Source organism: Silene latifolia, chromosome 11 (genome assembly GCF_048544455.1).
Source record: "Silene latifolia isolate original U9 population chromosome 11, ASM4854445v1, whole genome shotgun sequence".
Lineage (NCBI taxonomy): Eukaryota > Viridiplantae > Streptophyta > Magnoliopsida > Caryophyllales > Caryophyllaceae > Silene > Silene latifolia.
The window spans coordinates 38,813,205-38,824,129 of record NC_133536.1 but is presented as its reverse complement, the minus strand read 5'-3'; the positions used below and the strand labels follow the sequence as shown (position 1 = coordinate 38,824,129).

Here is a 10,925-nt window from a genome sequence, read left to right as displayed (position 1 = left end):
TTCATACCCATTAACAAGACAAGTTTCCAAAGGATCCATAGAGGAAGCTTTTGGGTCATGCTCCTCCATGGGATTCTCTAGGATGTCCACAATGCAACAAGTGTCACCTAAATATGTAGCTTCCATAGACTTGGTGAGTTCAAATTCCACTTTATCTTCACCCACTTGCAAAAATCACTTGCCACTCTTCACATCAATCATTGCTCCACCGGTGGCAAGACAAGGTCTCCCCAAGATAATAGGCACATTGTAGTCCTCGAGCATATCCATGACAAAGAAATCACATGGTATGATTAGCTTCCCAACAACCAAGGGTACATCTTCGATTACACCAATGGGAAATTTAATCGATCGATCAGCTAGTTGAAGTGAAACTCTAGTTAGCTTCAAATCTCCCAAATCAAGCCTCTTGAAGATTAAAAGTGGCATGAGGCTCACACTAGCCCCCAAGTCGCACAATGCTCTTTTAATAGCCACTCCTTGGATAGAACACGGAATTGTGAAACTACCCGGATCTTCTAGCTTATTTGTAAGCTTGTTGGTGTGAGTAAGAATAGCACTACACTCCTTAGAGAGGTTGATGGTTTGCACCTCTCCATTCTTCTTTTTCAAAGTGACAAGATCCTTAAGAAACTTACCATATGATGGGATTTCGGTAATCATATCAAGGAAGGGAATCGTGACATTCATTCCCTTCAAGATTTCAACAAACTTCTCATATTTCTTTTCAAGCCTAGGCCTTGCAAGCCTTTGTGGAAAGGGTACCGATGCTACATACTCCATTGGTGGTGGAGTACATTCTTTGGCTTTAGTTGCAATTGCTTCATCTTGTTGTGGAGGATCAACCATCTCCACCTCCTTCGACTTTTCCACCCTAATTTCACCTTCTTTCACAACTTCAACTGGGTGCTCTTTCACTACTTCACTAGACACCCTCTTCCTCTTCCACATAGGAGATTTCTCAACCTCCTCCAATTGCCTTCCACTCCTCAAAAATACCGCATTCATCTCCCTTGGGTTAACCGTATTACCCGGAAACTTCCCCGGATTTTGAGCCAATTGACTCAATTGTTGGGAAATTTGGGCTACATGAGTTTCCGTAGCTTTTTGGAATGCTCTTATTTCATCATTAACCCGGCTTTGTGAGGCAATGTGGTTGTCAAGCTTTGAGTCGGATTTTTGGTTCGCTATCACCAATTGCTCAAAGGCTTGCTCCCAAGAAGGTTTTTGAGGGGTTTGAAAGTTTTGGTTTTGAGGTTGGAAATTTTGGTTTTGTTGATGATTGAAATTTTGTCCCTTGAAATCCCCAAATGGTTGTTGGTTTTTGGTGACAAATTGTTTTCCTTGGAAAGCGGGTGGGATTTGTCTTTGGAATTGAGAGTTTTGATTGAACCTTTGTTGTTGAGGTGAGGAATTGGTTGGGTTTTGAATGTTTTGTGAAGCATAAGACAAGAAAGGATGAGTTCTTTTTCCATTGCCAAATTGGTTGTTGTTATTATTGAACCCTTGCCTTGCACTTGTGGATTCCCAAACGCCATTAGCTTGCTCATAGCACTCCTCTTGGAGGGGTGCAATCAAGGGACGCCCAATTGGAGTGTGCCCTTGTTCCCCACACAACTCACAAGACAAGACTTGCCTCATAGAGCTTGAAGGTTTTGAATTTAGCAAAACAACTTGTTGGGTGAGTTCATCTAGCATTCCCTTAACCTCCACATTCAAAACCGCATTAGAATCCTTGCTGTTGCCCTTTCTCAATTGCCTATCACTTCCCCATTCCATTGTTCATGAGGCCATCTCCTCAATTAGCTCCTTTGCCGCTTTATGCCCCAAAATGTCTAAGGCACCTTTTCCTGACCCTGCATCTAATGAAAGCCGAAGGTCTTGGGTTAACCCTTTGTAAAAATTGTTCACTAGCTCGGCCTCGGAGATGCCGTGGTGGGGGCATAACCGTTGGAGTCTCTTATACCGCTCCCATGCCTCATATAAGGTCTCATCTTCTTCTTGAGTAAAGCTTTGTAGTTCACTCTTGACTTTGTCCGTTCTTGAGGGTGGGAAATACTTGTTCAAAAATGCCGAAGCCAACTCATCCCATGTCTTGAAGGAATCCGGGTCACAATTCTTTAACCAATCCTTGGCCGAACCCCTAAGTGAACGGGGGAACAACCTAAGGCGTACCGCATCATCGTAGACACCATTCGACTTGTACATATCACAATTTTCAAGGAACTCATTCAGATGATCATTCGGATTCTCCAAGGGACCTCCTCCAAATTGGTTGTCTTGAACAAGGTTGAGCAAGGCATTTTTTATCTCAAAGTTATTAGCTTGAATTTTTGGCCTTTGGATGCTCGGGTTTACTATGTGCTTAGGAGCCATAGTCTCTCTTATCGGAACCAGATCACCCATGATATTAGATTCTTCTACTAATACTCCAAAAGGATTCTCAAACACTTCAATTGTTTCTTATTGATTACCTTCTTCTACCGGTGGTGTGTCTAGAAAACCCCTTCTTCTCTTCTTAGAGAATTAAGTCTTCTTGCCGTAGCTTCAATTTCAAGATCAAGTGGATATGTTGGTTGACCTCTTCTTCGTCGCCTACTCATGCAAAAGACCTAAGTACATGAAAGAAAGGATTAGTAACAAAGGACTTAGTCTAAACTAGAACAAAAACGATGAATATCTAGCCGTACTCCCCGGCAACGGCGCCAAAAACTTGATGGTATCAAGTAATACCTCGCAAGTGCACGAATTGTCGATGCACACTTTAGAGGGTCGATACCACAAGGAGTAGGTGGACTACTAATCGTTCTAATTCAGGAGCTTAGGTAAGTCAAACGAAAATAAAGAGGTGGTAACGATCTAGCACTAAACTAGCAAATTAAAAGACTAATAAACTAGAGAAGAAAACAATAAGCTAAAAAGGATTAAGAGTTGATCAAATAATAGGAGAGGCTAGAACTCGGTTCTCCCACGGATATACGTAATTCCACATGTTAATTCTCTCGGCTAATCATAAGGGGTAGATAGGTAAGGGGGAGATGGCTCTAATTCGCCTAAGACCTCCCTCTCGGGTTCAAAATAGGACACTAGCACTACCCACCAACCCCCCTTTCGGGTTCGAAGGTCGGAATCCCTAACTCAACACTCAACAACCCCAAAAACGTGCACTCTTCCAAGGAGGTCAAGAAATTGGTCAAGGTCATTAAGTCCTCATCGTATTCCGGGTCATCCCACTCCTCCTCTCGGAGGTCGATTTCAAACGCTAGTCTAGAGGCACCCTCCCTCGGTTCTCCCTTTCGGTCTAATCCTTAATTGGTGACAAGGTCAAATTCCAGGTATCCAATTTACAACCTAACCAACTCTCGTTGGTGGACAAGGGTCACAAGTCGACACTACCCACAAATCAATCCTTAAACCATGTAATTCCTCTAAACTACCCTCACCAATTTCCCCCAACAAATTAGCCTTAATGAGAATCAATTAGTGAAATTACCCATACCGGATCAAACCGAGTCCTTGAAGAAGACTACTCACTAATCATATTTCTAAATGAAAGAGAAACAATAAAGATGGAGTCTTTAAGCATAAACATAATGGGAGGATGAATTCTTCTTCTAAACATGCAACAATCCAACAATAATTATGAAGAAAGATAATTTAAACTAATAATGAGGATGATTAGACTAAAAGAAACAATCTTTAACACAAGCAACTCAAAGATCCAATCTTTGGGTGTAAATAACAAGGATGAACAAAGGAAAGATGAACAAGAGTGAAAATAACAACAATCAAACAACAAGGATGGAAATTTAACATAAACAATCAAACAAAACTTAATGGAAAATCAAATGTAAACTAATGAAATAAGGAAAAGAAACAATACCAACTCAATAGCAAGAAAGGAATTTGGATTGAACAATAAGGAAGGAGAAACCTTCAATTTTCTTACAACCCAATTTCTACTACTAAGTTTGATGTAATAATTAAAGAACTTGTCTAATAAAGGAAAGATTAACAAGGTAATTAACAAGGTTCAAACTTGGAAAGGGAAATTAATTTAGATCTGGGAGTGTGTGTACAAATGGTTAAGGGAGGGGTTATATATAATTTGCACCAAGATTAGGGTAGGATTTGTAAATGGGCTTGAAACACGAGTATGCGATCCCGGCCGGTCAACCGGCTGCCGGGCCTATGACCGGCTGGGAAGTTCCTGGAAGTTGAATTATTTTTGGATATTATCAGGTGTTCTTAGCCGGGCAACCAGCTGCCAGTCACTGACCGGTGTAGATACCCAGTATCTGCTGAGACTCCAACAAACACCCGATGATTATCGGACTACAACATGTTTTGGAATCGCGGCGTTTGATCGACAGTTTGTGTACAACTTTACATCGGAAAACTTAAAACGATTTCGAAAATAAAACATTTTAAAACATTTCAAAAATACCTGGAGTGTTTAATGCACGACGACGGGATCGCAATGACACTAACTAGAGTGAAAACCGACACCGGACCAAAAACCGACTCAAAAATTAAAATCCCGACTCCAACAACGAGTCAAACCGAGTCAACCACCAAAAACAAAACATTTCAAACCTTTTACCTTAAGTTTTACCGTATTCATGTTGGTCAAGTACCAAACATGTGACTACAAAACCTAGGATAGAACAAATCATGAATGCGTTTGTTGTGAAAGTGACAACACAACTCGAAGAACCGCGACGTGGCTCGCGCCTCTTTGAGCAGCCCGAGTGGCCACGTCGCTCAAAACTCACACAGCCACTCATTTCCCTATAAATACCCCTCAAATGCCACCCATTTGAGAGTTACGCGAGTGTCCGCCCCCTCTTTTCTCCCTTAAAATTCTCGACTCGACTTCTTAAGTCACAACCCGACGCGTATTTACGACCTACCGATCATAAACACGAGCCTTACACATTATTTGGTACCATCATTGTGCATTAAATCACTTGACCGACCACTTCGACCACTACACCATCACTAACATCAAAACACTCTTTTTACTTACCAAAACGGTTTTAAACCGAGTTTTTTCCGATCAAACGAGTTGTTACACTTACGTCGGTCACTCGCCATAACCAAACATGTAAGTATGAGGGTGTAAAAATCCTCTTTTATTATATTTTCATTTGTTTCATGACTGTAACATGCTAAAACGTGCATAACATGAACCAAAACATGGAATAAACGAGCCAAAACTGATTTTTGGTCTGAGGCAGAAGCCCCTTAGGTCGCCAACTTACCCGCGCCTAAATGGGGTGTTCATACCAGAAATCAACCGTGTTTGTTCTCGTCATTTCCCTTTAATTCATTTTCATATTTGTAATCAGTTTTTACCATTCCAAATACTTTCGAACCCTCTTTATTTTATGTCATTTGTTTTTACCATAAAACATTTTTCACCCTTGGTTCCTCATACCATGACGGTTAAATCCGTGTTTCGGTGATAATATTTGGTTAATGACATTTAAAGGTATTTTAAAACCTTTTATTTTCATTTCTTTACATTTTTAAAACAAACATATTAGTCCCCAACACAAAGTCATCCTTGGTTCCACATACCATGCCGGATTTTAACCCGGATACGATGATGTGTATCGACTAATAACATTCAAATGGACTTAAGGCAATTAGTCCATAATTACTTTCAAAAATATTCATGTCAAGTTTGTCAAATCGAACCCGACACCGAATATTATCCAAATAATGATGATTATTCGAGTCTAGTTCTTCAAATCAAAAAATGCGGTCTAAACGACCCCTTCAAGTCAAACCGGGTTTAAACACCCATTTTCAATACGTTTTATAACCCTTTTTTAAAAGGTCAGAACATGGTACATAAACTGTGGGCTAACCCGCGCCTAAACAGTCCCTCCATTTCTAATTTTCAAAACCAGAGAGAGGCCCTTTGTATCGCCGGCTGGCTCGCGCCTCATATAGCCACCTAATACAGGGTCTGTTCCCTTCCAGCATTAGTCTAGGACGATCCCGACTCCGGTTAGCCCGGATATAGGACGGATCAGATAACTATTCAAAACTATATTTGCGAAATGCCTTACTAAGACAAATGGATCTTGTTATGCACCTTAAACCTAATACGGTAAATGGATGTTTAATTTCCGGCTTGCATGCAAATCAATCCTTAATCCAACTCGACATCTTATACTTGATACTTGGATTAAATCAACCGACTTAGAAAGCTCTCACACGTTAAGTTTAAATTATTGGATGCGCATTCATGCATTTAAACCGTTTTATCAACTTTTGCATTCAACCAACCAAGATCGATCAGTAGAGGCCGCTAACGCGAGCGGGATTGGGTGTCTGATTAAAGGGCTTCCCTATACATACCTTCACCTCTTACTCAGAAACTTTGGATAGTGGACGACCTTATCCAGGGCGTACGAGAGTCATTCTAGAGATAGGATGCTAAAGAGGGACGATTTCCTTATCTTTAGTACCTATGTCAAACGCTGCTTTGTGCTTCGATTTGACCGAGGTATAAAGTGGAATTCGAACGGGTTCCAGGCATCCCACAAATGCTTGGTGGCGACTCCGAACATCTCTAATCGTTTCGAGACCCTTACCGAGAGAAACCGACCGATCTAAAACGATCCGGTCGAAAGCATTTTTAACGCCGCCGAGCGTGGCTTTCAAAAAGACCGATGTGCGTCCACGGATCGAGGTGGGCACGCAGGTGCGCCATGTCCACAGATTGGCGACTCCGCTGGGGAAAACTAGGACACTTACGTCTTTGTGATCCCTAGATTGTGAGACTCGAACGAGGTCTTGGTTGGAATGCATTAATTGATATTACGGTCACGGTCAGGTTCCTTGTCTGGGCCCACAACCTAACCCTTTTCGACCAATTGGCTCGTCTCGTCGGCGTGAGTTTTCTCATCCCCGCGTTTCGAATCCCGATTGAGTCAAACATACCATTGACGTTACACATTTCTATTTCGTCAAAGAGCTTTCATCACTTTCGAGCACGAGGCTAGGGCACCCTCCTTACACATTTTGTTTTGGATTGGTATCCCTCTTGCAAATCGGGGTTTGATCGCTTGGTGTGTAACCCACCCTTTTAAGCCGAAACCCGTGTCAGCATAATGCATAATATAATGAAACTGTGAGTGCTTATGTGCTACTTGATCATAAGTCCTTCCGTGTCATTTTCAAAACTTTCAAAATCACCCTTTTGCGCCGTTATAATGGCTGTTTCAAACCTCAGTCTTTCGCCGACCCATGCACGCCTTTCTAGGCCGTCGTAATGACGATTTTCAAATCCGGTTTTTATAACCATTTCAACACGCCTTTCTAGGCCGTCATAATGACGATTTTCAAATCCGGTTTTTATAACCATTTCAACACGCCTTTCTAGGCCGTCGTAATGACGATTTTCAAATCCGGTTTTTATAACCATTTCAAACACGCCTTTCTAGGCCGTCGTAATGACGATTTTCAAACCCGGTTTTTACAACCATTTCAACTCGCCTTTCTAGGCCGTCATAATCGCTACGCCCTGACACGGATTTTAACCCGTTTCGCGCCGACAATGGCTCTTTCAAAACCCGAGAAAAGCATACACCCTTTTTCTCGAGACACTTTCGGGATCCGGAGGACTATACACCGTCCCTGAGGCCTCTTCAAACATTTCAAACTCGATTTTCAAAACATAAAATTTTGAATTTCAAAACCGTCTTGGGAAACAATGCACTGTTTTCCGAGCCGACTCAAACTCAAACCGTCCTTTGCAAATAAACTTAAGACAACCCTTTCAACTGATCGACTTGCGTAGATCTCTATCTTCGGAAGCCATCTATTAAAGCGACAAATGAATCTTTTTGAAAATTTCTATTTTCGAAAACTTCAGTCCACCATTCCAATTCCGCCTTGTGTCTATCGAGTCGAATCAAACGTACTTATGGGTCTTTACTTATGAGTCGTCTCACCACGAGACCCGTCCAATAGCGACACGTTGTTTGTTGGACTCGTGTCAAACGTTCGGTCAACACCGTCACGTCATAAATCGAGTCAGCACCGAGGGACCACACACGGTCACTCCCGTCTTTTTGGGTCTGATCTTTGTCTCGTCCTTTGTGTTGTCTGCTTTCTGTCTTGGAACCGTGTCGGATTGAGTTGTAATGTGAGCCGTTTTTTTGCCTCAGAGCCATGGCCTCGTCTTCAGCTTCATCCAACAACAATGATAACAACAGAGATGTCACGACTGATCAGCTAGCCAGCCTGCTTACCGCTATTAAGGTCACCCTGGATCGCGTCAAGAGCCGTATCGACGCCCTGGAGAACAAGGAAACTGGGGAACATAACACCCCATCTCTGACTGAAACTGAGAAGAGGCTAAAGCTTTTGGAGGAACAGCTCCTAGCCCGGGGTAACAATATCCATCTTGAGAACAACCGAAGGTTCGAACCTATTGGGGATCAATTACCTGACAACTTCACCCTAACTGATGTGCCTAAGTTCAAAGGAGTAGAGGATCCGCTCAATCATATCCGTGCTTTTAAAGACTACATGGCCATTAAAGGGGTCAAACAGGAACTTTTTACCCGGATCTTCCTATCCTCTTTGGAACCGATCCCTCGCCAATGGTATTACTCCCTTGATCCGAAAAACCTTACTACTTGGGATGAGATCGCATTTGAGTTTGCCAAACAGTATGCCGACAATGTCAAGATTCAGGCCAATACCCGCACTCTCGAAGTGCTTACCCAGAACGATAAGGAAGGGTTCACCGATTTCCTGACCCGTTGGAGGAGGGTGAGTACTCAACTGGTCAGTAAGCCCAGCGAATCGACTTTGGTGGAAAAGTTTGTCAACAATCTCCGCCCAGTTTATGCCAACCTACTGAGGTATCAGAATATCAAGACCTTCCATGATCTGCAGATTCTGGGGACGCGTATTGAAGATGACCTCCGAAAGGGTGTTTTGGCCAAGACTACTGGCAGAGGCTACCAAGGATCCACCTCAACCGGATCTCGTCCTTAAGGCCAGACGAACAAGATTGATGAGGTTAACCTCATTGAACCATCGGCTAAGAAAACTTAGCGCCCCCAGAGAGTGTTCACCAACATAGGGTCAACTTATGCAAGTTCCTTGAAGAGGCTCATAGACCAGGGGAAGTTACGACCGATCGGACCCACCCCAGATCCGACCGATGCCAAGAAGTCCCTGTTCTGGAACCCCAGCGCCTACTGTCAGTACCATCAGGGAAAAGGGCATGATACCGAAACCTGCTTCAAACTCAAGCACATCATCCAAGATATGATTGAGAAAGGAGATTTGCCTTTACCCCCCCCCCCCCCAACTAAACCGAACAACAAAATGAACCCTATGGGAATCCACCACGCCATCTCTGAGGATGAGCCAACTTTGGACTCCTCTCACCTCATCCTACCAATTGATGACGAGGTGAATGCTTTGGAAAAAGATCCTTCCGACGGAGTGTTTGTATTTAGTGCTGCCACTATGCTCACTATGTTTCAACAAGTTGAGGAGGCCATAGCCAGCCACTCTTAGAGAATCACCCGACACGATGACGCCTACCGTCGACTCATTTTCAATCCTCCACCACCGCGCCCGAGGGAGAATTCCCCAAGCATTCAAAACTACCCACCCCAGGATGGATTGCTCCCGCGACCATTCTGGCATAGACCTCACGAAAATCACCCTCAAAATAATTACACCCATAAAAATCACCCTCACAAAAACCATCCTCACAAAAATATCCCTCACAAGAACTGCCCACCGAGGAATGCCCCTCCGAGGTATCCTCGAGACTCCGAAATTAACGGCATCTGGAGAGATGATGTTGAGGATGTCTATATCATCCCAGGGAAGGAGAAACGGGCGAAAGAAATCGGACATCTCACCTGGTCTGGACGTCCCTATCAGAACCCGAACAATCCAACGGTCGTTCCAACAATGAATGACCGAGTCATCCCAGAGGTGGACACTCAACCAAGGGCTCCTGAGAATTCAATCGTTAAACAGCTTCAGAAGGCGAAAACTGAAATCTCAATTTGGCAACTAATCGCAACGTCTTTTGAGCATCGGTAGGCTCTGCTGCAGGCTTTGGGAAAATTAACAGTGCCCTCCACCTTTTCCCCAGAACATATAGTGGCGCACATGACGAGGGACGCCCCTGATCTGAACAACCCAATCGTTTTCTCCGACGAGGATATCCCTCCGTTCGGAGCCGATCATAACCTGGCCCTGTATATCACCGTACAATGCCTCCAAAAAAATGTACCCATGGTCCTCGTGGATGACGGATCCGCGGTGAATTTCATTCCCCTAAAGACTGCTCACAAGCTGGGTATTAGGGAAGCTGATTTGGTCCCAACAAATCAAGGGGTACGCGCCTACGGCGGCACTCTTCGCAAGGTCGCTGGGCTTATCACCTTGACCGTCGCAACTGGACCACTGGAAAGACAAACCAGTTTTCAGGTGGTCGACATCGACGCCTCCTTCAACATGCTCCTGGGACGTCTCTGGATTCACGTCGTCAAGACAGTCACCTCGACTCTCCACCAGAAGATCAGGGTCCCCTTCAACGGGAAATCAATCACAATTCCTGCTTCCCCGATCAAGGCAGTCATGAGAAAGGGGATAGCCTCCCAAGCCATTGAGGAGGACGATAACGAAAAGTGGGGTTTTCAAGCCGTAAACGCCATAACGAAGGAGTCAACAGCCTCTTATTGTGACCCGTTCGCCAACCTCACGGTCAACCGTATCAGGATGTGTCAAGGTTATTTCCCGGGTTTGCCGCTCAATCCACTGAAGGACCCATTGCCTCCCTTGAAATAGGCTAAGGTCCTCAACATTCCCTTTGGGCTGGGATACGAACCTGCCGACGAAGATATCCAGGAGATGAACCTCCTAGTCCG

General features: G+C 43.9%; 1 non-coding gene across 1 annotated transcript; it reads left to right on the top strand.

The window, feature by feature from the left end:
• Nucleotides 1-1,927: 1,927 nt before the first annotated feature.
• Nucleotides 1,928-2,034, top strand: LOC141615693 (small nucleolar RNA R71). The gene has a single exon (XR_012530099.1). It is a non-coding gene; the product is annotated as a small nucleolar RNA R71 (small nucleolar RNA).
• Nucleotides 2,035-10,925: the final 8,891 nt, after the last annotated feature.